At 35.5% G+C, this 17,781-nt stretch overlaps 1 protein-coding gene across 3 annotated transcripts in view; it reads left to right on the top strand.

Moving 5' to 3' along the window:
* Positions 1–17,781, top strand: part of CSMD1 (CUB and Sushi multiple domains 1) — a 1,051,612-nt gene that overhangs the window by 290,138 nt on the left and 743,693 nt on the right. The gene's annotated exons all lie outside the window — the stretch shown is intronic.

The raw sequence follows: 17,781 nt of genomic DNA, 5'->3' as shown, positions 1-17,781 counted from the left end.
TGTCCAGCTGGCCATTTATTTAAAATATAAGATGCATTCCTGGCAATCAATCTGCAAAACTGGAAGAGAATATGTATGCAGTGAATAAAACAGAAGTGAATACATCCATGCATGGGACGTCCAGTGTGTAAGACCTACCTCACATGAAATTCCCCCTTTTTTTAGTACTACATGCGTATGTCTGGCCTTTACCACTCTAATAATTTTGGGGAAAAGATATTGCAGTGTATTTCTGCTGAATAAGGAAGTTGTTGTGCTAGATGACTGGAGTTTAAAAACAGAGAAGTTTATCTTGCAACTATGATACCTAAAAGCACTAAGTTTTCCTGCTTCAGTGTACCAGAAGTATAAATAGAAGCTAATTTGATAGTGTTTGCTGCTAAAAGCAGTTGCATGTCATTCTTACTTGTGAGATTTAAATTGGGTGTTTCTCCTTGTGTGCAGAATTAAAATAGTTACTGTTATCTCATGATTGCTTGTTGATTTTCTCTTATGTAGTAATCAGTCAACATTCAGGTCTCAGTTTCTTGATATTTATCTAATGTTCTTTTAGGTTCTGTTTTGACATTTATTTTAAGACTAAGTTTGTAGCTAAGATGCCAAAATGGATGAAAAAAAAATATATTACCATTACTCAGTTTATTGCTAAGTTGCTTTGATATTAGTTCATTGCAAGAGAAGAAATAGAAATTTTAATCATTAAAAAAATGACCAGCTTTGAATACAGAAGCTAGAGTGGGCACTAGAATGGGAGGTGAGAACTGTACATTCTGTGTATGAAATTTAAGGGGAATTGAGGACAAAAGTCTGCATATGTCATCATCTCTCTCATACTTGTTGAAAGGAATCCAATTTATACCAGACAATTTTAAATGAATATGACTTACTCAAAATTATTACTTTGATTTGAAGGCTACAAATCCACTGTAAAAGACAGCTCCACCACTTCTTGTATTGAAGCACATGGATTTTTTTTCTTGGGATGTTGCAATCCTACTTGTAATTTTAATTAATTTCAGACCGTCCAGATAGTATACATTCATTTTAGAGGCTTCAGAATGCAGAATTAAATATTTTTTTTATTATTTACCTTGAAATTTATAAAGCAAAATTTAAAACAAACAAACAAACAAACAAACAAACAAAAAAACCCAAACCTGAGCTGTCAGGGCTAAGGCATTTATTGAAATAGGTAGGGAATATATATGGTATTTTTGATGGACAGAATGAACTAAATAAAATGTTACCTCATGTATCACTAACCAGCTGTGCCCATTGCAGCTTCACAGTTTGTACTTCAAGAGCTGATGGAAGGAATTAATTGCTCCAGGGTTATATTCACTGTGGTTTGAAAAATCAGGTGATTCTTCTTACTGGGTGTTTCAGCCTAAGAGAGTCACATCTTTTATTATTTCATTACCTCTGTAGTTCTTGAATGTATGTGTATGTATATATTGCTCTTATTTATAGCTGCTTATACATGTGAAGTCTTTGTTTTCCAGAAAACTATTGTCACAAAGCTCTTGGTTGAACCTTTCCTCAAGGAAAGATTGTAGTCTTGAGGATTTACTGCATAATTTGAAGCTCCAGCTGTGCAGGAAGATGTCAGCTTTTCTTGATCTAGTTTTGATCATAAAGAATGAGGCAGAGGTGGCTAGTATTCAGTGTCTTCCAGGTGGGAAATAACTGCAATCTCTTATGTCTTCTCATTAGAAATTCCATAAAAAACATTTTAAACTAACAGGACACATCCCTTCAGTTATGGTACACCTACTCCTATCAGGACCTTCTGCTGTGATTTAAAACACCATATGTTCATATGTGCTTGTTCTGAAATTTGCACAAATTATCCAAGATTTAATGTGGGAATTAAAAGCAAACAGCTTCCATTAGAAATTCTCCAAATCTAAGGAGCTCCATAAAGTAATCCAATACTTGACATTCTTGTTAATATTTTTATCCCTGTATAGTCCAGGTTGGCATCAGATCAGTCATGGCAAAAGAAATCATAATATGTGTTTACTACTTGAAGCAACTGGAATTAAGAAAGACAAACTCATTTGCCTAAGTCAGTTAATAGAATCAGCTAATTAATGCTGCTGTGCTGTATATCTCATAGGAAGCTTATGCTGTGGTGGTGTTCTGATTAATTTCATTCATTCTGATGTTTTATGTGCAGAATCACTTTACCCTGTAGTTTCTGCATCATAAAACTTCTTTAATTTGATGTAAACAATAGTTTATGTTCCCCTAATTACCTTTTATTTTAGCTGTAGCCCTGGACATGTAAGTGGAAACACTGATTTTCCAGAAGCCATGGGTGGAGGTGTTTTTTTTATGAGACACAATTAAACCTGACTATTTGGAATACATTAATTAAATAGTTTCTAGTTCTTTCTCTAGACTGACTCTGCAGTTCTTAGGAATGAACTAGTGTGATTATTTCATAATTAGTAGAAACAATTTCAAATGTTTTAAGTTACTTCCAGAAAAGAAGAAGAAATTAACAACATGGTTAAACCTTTGGCCTCTTTTCAATTGCACTGAATTTTATTTTGGCCTAGATATATAAATTTTCATTTTCTTCTTGAAGAATCTTTATAATTATATGCATATCAGAAACTATTAACAGTTTTATGACTTTTTATGATTGTTCTTATTGTCTTAGAAGACATTTTGTTGCTTAGCTGTATTTAGTATTATCTTAGTGAATAGGTATGCCTCATTTTCTTTTCTGTGGAATTTCTTCCATTACTTTCTCAAAGTAAATTTTGAGTCTAAACATGATGAAAATAAATGTAGTACAACAATGTATATAGTATGGTTCCTATTCAAACTAATAAGAATATTTTTGCTTTATGAAAGTTAAATAACCAACACTTCATGACACAGATTTGCAAAATGCTCTTTTTTTTAACTATATTAGTAAATTATATTTCCTAGTTGCAATTACTTATAATACTGAGTTTTAAAGATCTCTTTGAGGAAAATCTATTATTTACTAACACTCAGCTGTGTTGATTCCTGAATTATGCAACAGAATTACAGAACAATTCTTATGCTTTAATGATTCAGATGTTTTCTAGCTAGTATAGATCACAAATTTCTAACAGGTGACACCCTAAAATTATTATTCATCACATCATTCACTTTGAATGTTGATTGCATTAAAAATACGACCTTCTGGAAAAGTAGAACAAAAAAACTCCAACACTGCCAGGGAAAAAAGCCCAAAACCAAAAAAAAACCAAAACCAACCAAACAAAAAACAAACAAAAAACAAACAAACAAACAAAAAAAAAAAAGTGAGAAAACCCAGACTTTTTCTTTTGAGAATCTCTTTGTTCACATCCTGTCATGTCTCCTTCCCTTAATTCTCTTTCTTTCAAGATGAGGAAATTGAAACAGGGAGATAAGTGACTTGTTGAAGTCCACAAAAAGAGCTGATTTCAAAATAAAGATATAAATCTCAGAAGCCTGCTTCTTAGTCCTGACCCTCAAGTATTAAACCACAAATAACACACAACCCTGAATTTCATATCTGAGAGTTCGATCTCTCCAAAAGAATGGCTCTGACCTCTCAGGAGAACATGCTGATGAACTTTTATTCCCCACAAGAGAAAGACAACTTCCAATTCAGACTGAAATCATAAAGGTTAAGTCAGATGTTGTCCAAAAATTTTCAAAATATTGCATCTCATAAATACACCTTCCTTTCTTCTTCCCTGACCACGCTGTTACCTGGCAGTGTTTAACAATCCTTACCAATAGACCAGCATGAGCTTTACACTTTGTATCACTCACAATAAGTAAAAATCAAACCATTAAAATGTGCACTTTATTTTCCAAGCACAGAGGAAGACACATGACAGCAAGCACTTTTGCAAAAGAATTTTCCCAAGCTGCATGTCCTGCTATTTTTGGATAAACGGGAGCACAAGCCTGCTTGCAATAGTGACATCTAGTGACTCCCAGTCACATTTATATCACCCCCTTCACCAGCTTTAAATTTTTGCAGCTTGTACCCCATTACAGATAGAATGTTGCAAATTAACTAGAAAATATGTCTTTTTTCTTTCTAAAAGACACTAGAAGAAGCAGGAGCCATTGTCTACCACAAAGACTAGCTTAAAGTTGCATGTATTTAATCCCAGTGAGTACAGTGATATTTGAAAATAAATGATAGTTATTTACATTACATGAAACGTGATTTTTTCTGACTGTTACAATCCACTCGTTTCAGTTCATACTGTGATGATATAATCTTGCTTCTAGGCATGCTGATGTTCCCAAAAGCTCAATGTACCTTGACATACGCAAAGTGCTACATCTGGTTCTTTGACACGAGCCATTGTGTCACTCCACTCTGTGTATCATGTCACTGCGTGTTTGGTGGCATTAGAAAACGGTGCCCTGACACAGCCTCTTATGTCAGTCTCTTCTCAAACAATATTAAAAGCTTTTATGTAGCAAATGTGCATTTGAAGTGATGCTACTGAGCACTGTTGTTCATATTTCTGTAAAGCTGCAATTTCTATGTTGATAGAAGCAATGCTTTTAATAAAATTTGTGTTTTAATTAAGACCTAATTAAGAAAAAGATATGAACAGCTGTGAATCAACAGACGTTTTCCTAATAGTTCATGTCTAATTGCATTTTTTCCTTAATTTGTATTACCTAAGCTAGTTCAACACCAAAGAAATTTGTTAAACTTGTCACAAAAAAATGCATAGACCTTTCATGAAAAATTGTCATGAGAAAATGGTTTGAAATCGCACCTTCCTAGAATAACATCTGAGAAGTTTGGAGGGATGCAGTGAATTTCATGGCTTTTAATACATAAAAGTAATGCTATCTCATACCTACCTCTTCAGCCTTTTGAAATCTCTAAAAATGAACTTTAAGTGACTTACAAAAATGTAACTAAGTATCAGCCTTTTCATCTTATTAGGTGTGTTTTCTTTGCCATCCATAGTCAAGCTAGAACAAGACCCTAATGAAGAGGTGCATTCTTTTTATTTAAGAAAAAATTGCAAAAGAATAATTCATGTCACTATATGAATTGATATGGTCAGATTTTCTTTTTTTTGCATCACATTCCATGAAAATGTTGTCATATTGGGTGGCATACAGTCACCAAAGCTTTTATTTTCCAGTTTCAATTTTTGGCATATGCAAATGCAAACTTTAGATGTATTTTCAATTATTACCATCAGAAGACGTCCCTCTGTCAGCCATATGAACAGGGATGGTTAATTTAGCTAATTACAACTCATCATTCCCAACTCAAAGAGTGAATGTTTAATATATGTAAAAACCCTGATCAATCCAAAGAGGGATTTTAAAGTTTAAGCATTTGCTTATTTTAATAGACATGGAGAATCAATTAGCAGCTGAGCAAACAAACAATATAAGTTGAGCAATTAGTTTCTATTATTTGCTTCAATCTAGCAATTTTTACCAGAGTTTTCAAACGTTAAAAACATAACTACTTTTTAAAGTGTCTATGTAATTTTAATATGCTTTCATATCCATCATATTTGTTTGAAAAATCCCTTACCCGCATGTGAAAAAGCAAATGGAAATTTACCCAACCATAAAAAATAAATGTAATAAGAAGTAAGCTAGATTGGGCCGCATATTATTTGATTTTACAATTATATGATTCCACGGTCATATTTTAATTGTCACTTAAACAGTTATCTTTTTACCGCTGGAGTCAACAGGAGTGGTGGAAACCTGGTTTGATATGAAAGTCAAAATAAAGAAATGGTAGTTCTCTAATGTACACAGATACAAAAACATAAACACAATGTGTGTCCCTTTGAACTCATGTAATTATTTTCCTAAAATTTAAAACAAAACGTCAAAAGCTTGGAAGAGAATTGGAAGTAAGCAAGTAACTGGGAATTAGAAAAGGCTAGGAATAAAGTGCTATTTGGAGAAATGGGCAAGACGCCCTCAGGAGAAAAAAGAGAAACTATTTGTCTGCATTGGCAAAGTGTTTGCTCCCTGTGCTGCATCTCCTGCAAAGGTGGACCACCAGGCTGAGGCTCCTCGTGAGTGAACAGCAACTGAAGAGGGAATGATGGAGTGTTCCAGGGTTAGCTCCCAGGGTACTGAAGCAGTTTGGGACCCTGCAGCAAGACACATGCTCAAAAGTCCAGATGCTGGTAGGCACACACAGGCCATTAAATGGAAAATGGAAAATAAGGAGCAGGAGAAATAACTAAGAAACACAGACTAGGTGAGGCAGTCATGGGATGCTGCTGCTCACGGTGAAGTGTGTCCATGAAGCCAGTCTTGAAAATGTGATTAGGAGAAGCTACACATAATTTCATTAATCACCAAGAAAGTAACAGTTGTAGCTGAATTCTAAGAACTAACCAAAGTTGAAATATAGCTTTGGAGAAATATTTGGCACCTTCAGCTACCCATTTTTACTAGTATCTGAGGATATAGACTGTGCTACAAGTCTTCTCCATTGCAATATAGCAATTTATTAAACAAAAAAGCAGCCCTCTGGCCACAGAGAGCTGGCACAGGCTTTCCCAGGCATTTTCCCGGGGAAGGCTGTGAGAAGACCAGAGAGAAGAATGAGAAACAATTCTTATCTCCACTTTTTGCACCTGCTATTGTGGACATGTGGAATGTATCGTGGAGATTTGTTTACCAAAGGGTGATTTCTTAATTGTACACTGGATGGTGTTTGGACTTATTGACCAATTAAGTCAAAGCTGTATTGGACTGGCTGTAAAGGTTACTGAATTTCTTAATAAAAATAGTATAAAATGATATAATAAAGCAATTAATCAGCCTTCTGAAATCATGAGTCAATTATTACCCAGCTAATTATTATTCAGCTGGGGGCCTGCAGCGACAGTCATACATTTACGTTGAACAAGAATGAAATCAAGTCAGCATTTTGAATTGCCAATTTAGGTGTTTGTTGTTGGAATTGCTAATATCATGCAAATTATATTTAAAATGCAAAATATATTAAAATCAATGCTCTCCCATGGGATGTTTTAGATAACAAGTAAGCATGATTTCTTAATCTTAAATTCCCAGTTTAATGTTTTAATTTTTTTCTCTGTGTAGAAACTTGAATTATATGTATATGTCTTTGCTTTAAAACCCTTTGGTTTTCCCTAAAAGACAATGCAGAGGATTTTGTTGTGGAACTCTAATTCTTTATGAGGGTGCTCATGTGTAATATCCCATAAGGTTTCAGCTACCATTTCCCCTGTTCATAGCCTCTGCAAAGCTGCTCTGAATTATTTTTGTGTTGTGCTGTCATTCATATAGAGCTTATGTTCCCCTTCTTTTTACAAGGGTTTTTTGTGATTTCATTATTGTCCTCACATTTTTGAAGTACTTAAAAATACATCGATTTTTAAAGTATTTGCTGTTACTTAATCCTAAAAAAAGAGCAATACCATGAAGTGCTATGAAGTAATGCTGGGAACCATTTGGCTAAAGAACTTCTGGGGATCTGAAAGTTGTGTGAATTCACTTTTTCTAAGTGGAAAAATTGCCCCTGTTTTTTCATGCAAAATGAACACACAAAAAAAATTGTTTTATTCAAGTGCAAATTGCGATGAAGGTGGTTGCTTCCCGTTATGCTGGTTGGGTTCCCTAGTTTTGTCAAGATAACAAGCTCAATTCAGTCCATGAGTCTGTGAAATCAGTCTATGAAGACATCCTAAAAATTTCAAAGACTTAACCTCTATCCATTTGTTTCAAAGGCATACATCATCCTTAAGTAGCCTCAAGTGCAGAGTGCTCTTAGTGTTCTGCTTCCATTTTTATAGGTGCTGTTCACTGAAAATCCTCAAACCCATAATAATCCCAGTTTAATAAAGTGTGTTTTTTCAAACCAGAAAGCAGCAGCTTTTTACAGCAGAATTGTGAGGATTAAAGATAGGGGGTTTAGAGAAATTTTATTTGGTGCCCTATTTTTGGAATACTTTTTCTGGAAAAAATTCACCCCAGCAAATTTGGCTTAGCTTAACACTCTAGAATGTTGCATTATGATTATTGTTTTTATTATTATTTAGGGAAAATCATTAAATAATTCTTTAGAGGATTTATTATAGGTATTTTTTGGCTTACAGTTCAGTTCTTCCTTAAAGTGCATACTGACCATGGTTATAGTTGCTGTAAATGCACTGCCTGCATGTTTTCCAGATGACTTTTTCTGCAGCATTTTATTCATTAGAAGACAATATTCGCTCAAACTTGCTTCTTTTAACTGCTCATTTGCAAGATAATTGAAATGAGACTGAAATTGTGGTATCAGAGTAAACAAATACTGCTTATGTGTTAATCACCAAAACAATAATATTCTTTGTATTTAACACAGTGTGCATTATAATAGATACAAGTATATCTGTGAAGTGTACATTTTATTAACAAAATTGCACAGGTAGAAAGAAACATGAACTCTATTTTCAGTTATCTTAGTGTCTTTATGTTTCTTTCTTTTTCTGCATTTGGGACTAATTAAGTTTTGCTACCCTAGTTAAAAATGAGAAAAAACATAAAAGCTAAATGCAAGTATTCTTTGGACAGTGGAATCCTTCTCTAAACTTTCATATTATTGAGGTTAACAGAAACTGTTACCTTGAAAACTTCCTCATTCCCATGTGCTATTATAAGTTGAAATGGAGCCCAAGGGAAAGAGAAGTCACATAGTAAAGCTTCCTAACTGCTTTGTGAAAATGTAGACAATATAGAAGACTCATTACCACAGATAAAACAGAATCAATTCCTAGAGGACTTCTCATAATAGTTTTGGGCAATTGCATAAAAAAGTCTATAACAAGATGTTGTGACTTTTATACTAATGAAGGGCATTAAGGAGATTCTAATAATGGTGTCTGGCCTGAAAAATTAATCTAAGATTTAAAAATCTAAGCTGTTTGAAGTAAGCGTCACAGTAGCCTCAAGTCAAGCAGGACAGTGACTAAACTTCTTTTTTTGAAATAATTATTATGACTGCTACTGCATTTTATTACTGAGGCTGCGAAATACCATATGTGTCAAGGAGGACTTGATAACTCTCTGTAAGTACATAACTCATTTTACTAAATGTATTCTCAAATGATGCATAATTCTAATTATAAGTTTTGTGCCCTTGCACTTCCTTTTCTTATCATCAGACCATGAAATTTTTGCACAAAAGAGCTTATTGTAAGAATATGATAAAATTATCATAATTTTTCAGTACAAGTTTTAAAAAGTTTTAAAATGTGCTTTGAATAGTGGGGATCTCCGGGTTCTTTGCTCAGCCTAGTGGGGATCTCTGGGTTCTTTGCTGATCAGCATCAGCCATTGACCAGTCACATATTCTGTTGGGCTGAATTGAATTCCTCTTCTGCTTCCCTAAGACAAGCAACACTGCCTGCTATGTACTTCCTGGGAATATATCAATCTATGTTCAGACTGTATTTTGAGTATTTTAACCTTGAATTGAATCCTGCCTTAATCTCTGTTTGCCTTCAGAATATTCCCAGTCAGCATCTGTGACATGTCAGTACCATGTCTTACAGCTAATGCAGATATAAACTAAGATCTGAAGGATTTTTACAGGGGAAATATAAAGGGCAATTAAATGAACAAAATTATTTTCAATAAATTTGTAGGAACTTAATAGCTTCTTCCTCCCATACTTTATCAAATTTGACTATCAGATTTAGCTGATACATCTGAATATTCCAGTAGACAAACAGAGAAGTATTATTCATATGTGATTAATTTTCTTAGGAAATCGACTTAAATATATTGTTCTAATCTCTTGATTTTTCTTATCTATTAGCCTGATTTCTAGTTTCACCCTGGCAAGTATGTATTCATATATGCTAGATCATTGTGTCATTATTTTTCCTAAAATGATCACAGATTTGCAACCACTTCTCTTCAGTAAATCTCATTGAGAGCAGCTGATTTTGGGAGACAAATATATCTGTTCACCTTGTTAAAAATGTTTATGTTACAGTTTTGTCTTGTCAAATTTCCCAAATAGTGAACAGCACAATATTCAGTGGAAAAGGAAAAGGAGCAAAAAACAATGGCATAAAGTCAGCAGAGAAGATGTGAACTAGTGTTCTTTTTAGGATTTACTTATTCATGTCTCATGACTACTGTTGGCTATTGACAAGCTCAGGAAGTCAAAGTAAATAATTTCTTTAAAATCTTTTTCTGAGACAGGTATAGCTCTACCTTTAGGGAAGTATATGATGATACTGAAATAAACCTTAGGTAATGGCATTGTCAATTCTTATTAGATAGGACAGAATAAACAGGTAGCACTTTTGCTGGTTTATTGTTTTACTTGTCGGGTGTTATTCAGCAAAAGCTCAGGTTTCTGTTTCCTTATTGTTAAATTAAAGCAGTTTTTCCCAGCACAGGCATATGGACATAGAGCAGCAGGACAAAAGCCTTTTTTTTCCTGTTTAACCTGTTTTTTCTAGCCAGGAAGCTCCTGTAAAACTGTTTATCAGACTTTAAAAATACCATTTTCTTTATACATACGCTTTCCAAGCATTTCTCCCTTCTTTGATGCTACAGAACTAGAATTTCACAAAATTGTAATGCAAAACTGACTATGCAAATCACTTTCAATTCTACATCAGTAAGATATGTTTCCATTATTATTACTACATCTTAATCTCATGTGTGACTTCTCAAAACTCTCGATACAAAATCAGTGCTTGTCTTTATATTCCTGCTAAGCAAGTTATCATGTGCTGTGTTCAACTATCCAATCAATTATAGCTTCTTCTGGGTAAAAGTTCTATACATGTAACTTGGCTATGCCAGATAGCAAAACTCCTAACTAGCTAGCCCTCTCATAAAACTAATTTTCCTAACTTGTATACCTGCAAATTTAAATAATCAGTGGAGTCACCAGAATAATTTCATCTACTGTTTAATGACTGTTTTTAAAAACATAGTTTAACAGGCTTTTTTCAGTTCATCCATAAACAGCGAGTAAAGCCAGATCAGAACAGTTTAATCATTGTGTTTGAGCAATTTATGTACCAGTTATTTGACATCTTATTTTAACTTGCTTTTAAAATGTTAAGTCTAATTAGAAGTTTGTCAGGGCTCTGACAACATCTCTGTCCTGCTTCACCTGGGACCTCCTCCCAGCACAGCCTATGGCTCCAGGAGCCCCATTTCACCTCAGCCTGGAGCCATCAGTTCCTGTGGTTTAGATGTGCTGATCTCCAGCCCTTTCTCTGCCTGGTCTCTTGGGCAACAACTGTTTGTGCTGTTGGAAGTTTCTCCTGGATAAACCTTTTGGACAGAAGTTGCAATTTGTCTCCTGCCGCTGTTGCTGACTCATTGATGGACTTTGGGTACATGCTGTCCATCCTTGTCTTTGATACCATCTGTTTTGCCCCTGGCCAGAGTGCCTGGGCCTGGTCTATTGCTTGCTGTGTCTGGGGCAGTCGAGAGAGCCAGTGGACCAGCCCTGGACTCTGCTCACAGTGTTGAGTCCCTGCAGGATTGCTTCCTGTCAGTGAGCTCTGATGTTTCTGGGGTCACACATTTTTTCCCAGATGATCAAAAGGCCAAACAGGCTGGCCTTTGCTGCTCCTTGACAAAAATATTTTATTATAAATTGAGTAGCTCTTGTGGATGCTGTAAAATGTCTGGCCTTTATTGTATATTTTAGCTATTTAAAAATGGTGAGGGGTAAGGTGTCAGTGCCTTCCAGTGTATACCCTCAGATCCAGGAATCCAGGAGCCATGTGCCCTAGTGCAGCATGTATCCTCCAAGTCATAAAAGTCTCTACATTATGTGCCAACAATGCATTTACACCTTTGTGCATAGTGTCGTCTCAAAAACTCTATTACATTGATAATTTACAGCCAGAGACTAGTTCTGACTGATTTGACTGGCCACATAAATACCCAAAATTTGCATAAGTACTGGATATCTGGAAGAATTTTTCCTTCACTGCAGTGGAATCTTCTGAGATTCTTCTTCTAAGACAACTATATACATGGCCAGAAAAAGATGTTGAGGAAGTGAACGCATTTGAGGGTGCTGGGGGTTAGCACCCACTCTCAGCTCATTGGCTGAAGACAGCACAACTATTCCCCTTCTGCAACATGGCTTAGGACCAGGTTTTCAGGGGACCCAAATCTATGTAGAAATTGGACATACCAGATCTCTAGGCCAACAGCAGCTAATGAGAGAGTGCTTTGTCAATTAATACAAATATATCTGTGACTTTGGCTTTAATATGTCTCTTGGAAAGTACCCCATACACATAAGAAACTGAATTTAGAAGTAGTTGGATTGTTCCAAAGTTCATGTTTCCAGCAGGAGATGCAAGAATGCAAGATGCCTCCCATGCAATCTGCCACATGTCAGAGCACATGTGAGATTTCCTGAATAATATCTGTTATCACTTGATCTCCTTCTATACATATGTCCATACAATATCTGCTTCCAGGAATTACTGTAAAACTAGTGAACCAGTATAGATGTGCCAGGTAGATTGTGTTGTTTTCTCTAAGCGGTTGCTTGACTGTGCAAAGGAACAAGATTTAGTCCTTATTCAAAAGCAAAGTGGGTTATTTCCCTCACTGTGGAATTCAGTATTGGTATAAGCTGGATGTTCTTGTTATATGGAGCATGCATAATTAATTGAAATTTAATTAATTGAAAGAACTTTTGTAGCAAGCTGTGTATTGAGATACTTTTCTTGATATCGACTGACTTTGATTCCAGTAGCTTGAGTCTGCTTTCCCAATGGTTGTGTGATTTTAGAGTTCCAGCATGCTCCAGACAGTGTCCTCTCTGTTAAATAACCAGGACAATTAATAGACAACCAAGAGATAATGAAGCATGGAAACTAGATCAGAATTAAATTCCTTTATAAATGTCAGGGATAAGAAAAAACATGTTTCATTTTGGACAAATTAAAGACTTTTGAAGATGATATAAAATGTATGTTTTTTAAGGCAATAGTCTTATCACTGACATATTTTTGACTGCCTTTTTTGCTTTAGAAATAATCTGTTATGAAGTACACCCTCTGTATTAAATATATGAAATTAAATATATTGATTTACACACCACCATTCAAAAACTGCATAAGCCACAGTAACCAAAACAATCAGTAAAATTAATTTTAATCTGCATATTTTCACTTAAACCAAGAATTACTTTAATTCAAGTTTCTGTTAAAGCTAGAAAGAAACATACTATAGCCAAAATCTGCATAACAGTAGCATATGTTTCTTAGCTAACAACATTTGAATAAATCTAACAAAATCTAGGTTACATAAAAGTTTTGAAATCTATTTAAAATCAAGATTTCATCAGGGTGTAGTTTCATGCTTTATCTAGTTCTGCTGTGACAAAAAAAAAAGCTTCAGTGTAGGCACAGTGTAGTTTGTGATAATTGGGAGTGGGGCTGTGGCTGAGCTTCATCCCCAGTGGCACAACTGTGAGAAGCAGGTGAGCAGCACTGACAGCACTGAGACAGGGAATGCTGAGGGGTACAAAACAATCACCAAAGGGAGCAGAGGGCACACAGGTGCAATGCATGAACAATCATATAAAAGGTTGGGCTAAAGGCCAAGAGGAGTGGATGCCTGAAGCCTTCTGATGAGGTATGGTGTTACTCTGTATGGGTGAATGCTTAGAGCCTTCTGAAATTGTATGGTGATACCCTGTGTATTGTGGCAGTCTTGACTGCAGTATGTGCTGTGGCACTTCAGTGTGTATATAGAAGGAAAACTAAGCTTTATTGAAAGATGTAAAACTCTCTTATTATGCTTCTTTATTATGCTTCTGAGCTCTTTAATTCATGGAAACATGGTCAGAAAATAATGGGCAGTATTTAGAAACCCAAAGTGTTTTATTTATCATTACTTTGCATCTCTAATTTTCACTGAATCTGGAGTTGTAATGTCTTAGGGATGATATGATAATAACTATTTTAATTTGATTGGTGCTGTTTATTTTTTAACACTACAATGCACTTAATGTATCTTTGGTGTTTGTGAATTTTTTTGCTGTATGTACAGATCTTGATGACAAAAGGTAAAAACTTATATCCTTACACTAACTAGCTACAATCATCTCTCATCACAGGAGAGACCCAGTTATGACACCTGAATGCTATCAACTCTCCTAGAAGACATCTTCCAGTGACTGAGATAGCAGTGACTTAATATAAATTCCCTCTTTCTTCTTTAAATAATAAATTAAATTTAACCACCTCGTACTTGAGGAGTAGGGGAGTCAGTTACATTATTGCTGCAATGTGTCAAATATAGACCTTTTAAAAAAGCATGAGCTAGGCATTCATATTAACTTTTCGGATATTTCATTGGAACTTCTTACAATGCAAAGAGCTTTGAGAAACTGCTAAGATGGCTTAACTATAAATCTGAAATTTATCCCAGACTTTAAAATGTGTCTAAGAACTTAATGTTCTAATTCAAACTTAGTGAGCCAAAGAAAATGCCGTATTAACTTTCACATAGGCAAAAAATACATGCTGAAACAGATTTTTTACATTGGTTTACTGCATATTGTGTCATTTTTTCTATCTGAATAAGACTTTAGAACATCAAGTTGTGTAGCAGACTCAGATTCATCCTGTAGTTTTAGTCTAAAATTCAGAAGCAAAGTTTCCAAAATGCCTACCCAACTACTGCCTAAACCCAACAAACAAAATTTCCATTTTCTTGTCTGGCCTGAAAATTTGTCAGACAGCTATGGTTCAAATAAGTTGGTCTAATCTTCTTATGCTATGAGATGCCATCTTCTGAAATTGAGAGCCTAATTCTATTTGCAGCCAATGGAAGTGAGTCATTTTCTTGTGAAAGCCTTCAGAGGATAAGCATTTTTACCTGAGTTTAGACCCACAGGAATGCTTTTTTGGGTTTTCAGTTTATTGTTTTTCCCTATGAAATATGTAGGTATCCATCTCCCCTCATTTCATATGTAGAAGCTTTATCATTACTCAGCAGGGAATTAAGTGTTTATGGGTCCACAGCCCTCTGAAAATGAAATTGTTTTTCTGAACTAAGCAGTCCTTGGCAATAAACTCTGTGAACCAGAAATCTGGGGCTCTTACCCTTACTTTAGGAATTCTGTGGATTTGTACCAAAATTTTTTTGCATTGAATTTCTTTTCATATAAAAATTTACAGGAGGAATTCTTCAAGTACTAAATGTAAGGCACTTGCTGCCAGATGGGGTACTAGCCTAAGGATTATTGCAGAAAAGATGGGCATTAATTTTCTGGCTAATTCTGTGTACTACTTACAAGGGAGTGGGGATTTCTAGGTTCCTGTGTTGAGGAATGTTGATGAATTCTAAATTAAATAGTAGCTGTATAATGTTGGTATGATTTGTCAGGAGAAAGGGATGTAACCCATAGTCCCTTCATCTAGCTGGTTTGCTCCAGTTGTTACTGGCATACAAAAACATCTATCTTCACTTCCATTTTGAGCAGTGGCACAACTTATCTGGAAGCAATAAAACATATTTCTGACTAGCTCAGAAGTTTGTTGATGAGGTTCTCAGATAAGAAACATAAAAACTGGTTTTAAGACATCAAAGTCAAAAGAAAGAGAAGAACAAGTCTCACCAATATTAATGCATTGAGTTATTTAGTACATCGCTAGGTTGCTAGAGAAAATATTCTCTATGGGAGATGTTGGCATCTAATTTAGTTATTGAAATAGAAAGGGAATCCTTCTGCAGTGACTGAAATGTATCCATTCTTAGCACAAGAAATTGCAGGGATCCTAGGCTATGAGGTGGTCTTGTAAAATGAATTCTTAGTAGAGCGCTGTGCCAGTTTATTTAGGGCACCATCAACCAGGATGATTAATTTATCTCATTGTTTACTGTCATCTCTAGGTTTGAGGCATTTAACTCTGCAGTGCATAAGAACCTTAGATGCTGAATGCAGTTGTATTTGGCTGTAGGGATCAGACAACAAAACCAGGTCCTTCAAAGCTAGAAAATCAATACCTGTGTCTCTAATGTGTGTGTCCCAGCAGCTAAATGTTCTAAACCAGAACTTTTAAAATGTATTTGCAGAGAAAAATACTGCCTGTAAATATTTTAGGGCTTTGTACTAACTTATTATTAAATGCTTTATGTATATAATCGTAGAATAGAATCACAGAATGTTTTGAGTTAGGAGGGACCTTAAAGATCACCTAATTCCCACACTCCTAACATGGGCAGAAACACCTTTCACTAGACCAGGTTAGTCAGAGCTCCATCAAACCTGATCTTGAACACTTCCTGAGATGGGGCATCCATGACTACTCTGGGCCACCTGTTCAAGAGCCTTGCCACCCTCATAGTAAAGGACTTCTTCCTAATATCTAATCTAAACCTACTCTCAGTTTTAAGGCATTCCCCTTGTTGCTATTACTATGTGTCCCTTAAAAAGTTCCTCTTCATCTTTCTTGTAGGATTCCTTCAGGTACTTGAAAGCTTAAATTAGGTCATCACAAAGTCTTGTCTTTTCCAGGCTGAACAATCTCATTTCCCTGAGCCTTTCCTCATAGGAGAGGTGCTCTACCCCTCTATTTATTTTAGTGGCTCTGGACTCGCTCCAGCAGGTCCATGTCCTTCCTGTGCTGGGGGACCCAGGGGTGGATGCAGTACTGCAGGTGGGGGGTCTCAACTGAGCAGAATGAAAGGGCAGAATTCCCTCCTTTGACCTCCTGCCCCCACTACACAGTTATATGTAAAGCATTTTTATATAAAGAAGCTAAAAGTTATTTCTAAAAGTAATTGAAATAATATATGCAGTCCAAGCTTACTTACACTGTTTAGGTGAGTTCATGTTTAAACCTAAAAGTTCTGTAGGAAACTCTGCATCTTTATACATATAGAAACGTTTATACGTTGTGAATGACTTAGTAAACTGAGGGTGCTATTCCTTCATTAGCAAGTCATTAGATGGTGTGTGGGCACAGCATTAGAGATGGCTGATGCTGAGTCCTGCACCATTGTATAGGGTTAAGGGCTTTGCTTCTGTCTCTTGGGCAAAAAGCTTCCACTAAATACAGAGCACAGCTTGCTGGAGACAAAAAGTGCTACGTGCATGCTGGGTGACTCAGAGATGGTTTAGTTAACGGGCTGGTTTTTAACCTAATGCCCCCTTGAAGCACTGGGAATATCTTGTGCATGTACATCAAAACTGCTCAGAGACCCAAACCTGCACATTGTAAGTGAAGACAATGACAGGCTCACAGTAAAATCATACTATTTATTTGACCCAATTTGCAGCTACAGCCAGTAGCACAAAACAGAGCCAGGCACCATCACTTTGCTCAATAAATGGTGTTGCATTTTCTTTTAAATCATCATCATGGGGATGCTGGAACACAACAAAGGTGAAATCTACAGTGCCACCAAATACATAGAGAGCTAATGGGAAAATCTATTCACACTCTGAGAAATTAGACAAGTGTGTCTCTCCTCATGGATTGTATATCATCAACACAGATTAATGTTGTATTTTGCATTTATTACTTATATAAGAGCTATGTAGTATTAAAAGATGCAATATGGGAAAATCTGTAATGTTTTACTCCCGGGCATCTCATTTTATTTAAATTTTGATTTAAAAAATAGGTCATTTTTATTTGAAAAATATGGATTAGATTAAATTTACTCACAGCTTATTTTCAGTGGATATAAGATACCAGGTTTCAGCTGCAGAAGTGCTACTCTCTAATTGTTCTTAATATACCTCTAGCTGAAATCAGCTCTGGT

This window comes from Lonchura striata, chromosome 3, assembly GCF_050655825.1.
Source record: "Lonchura striata isolate lonStrDom1 chromosome 3, ASM5065582v1, whole genome shotgun sequence".
In the NCBI taxonomy this organism is placed as follows: domain Eukaryota; kingdom Metazoa; phylum Chordata; class Aves; order Passeriformes; family Estrildidae; genus Lonchura; species Lonchura striata.
This window is presented reverse-complemented; position numbering and strand designations above follow the sequence as displayed.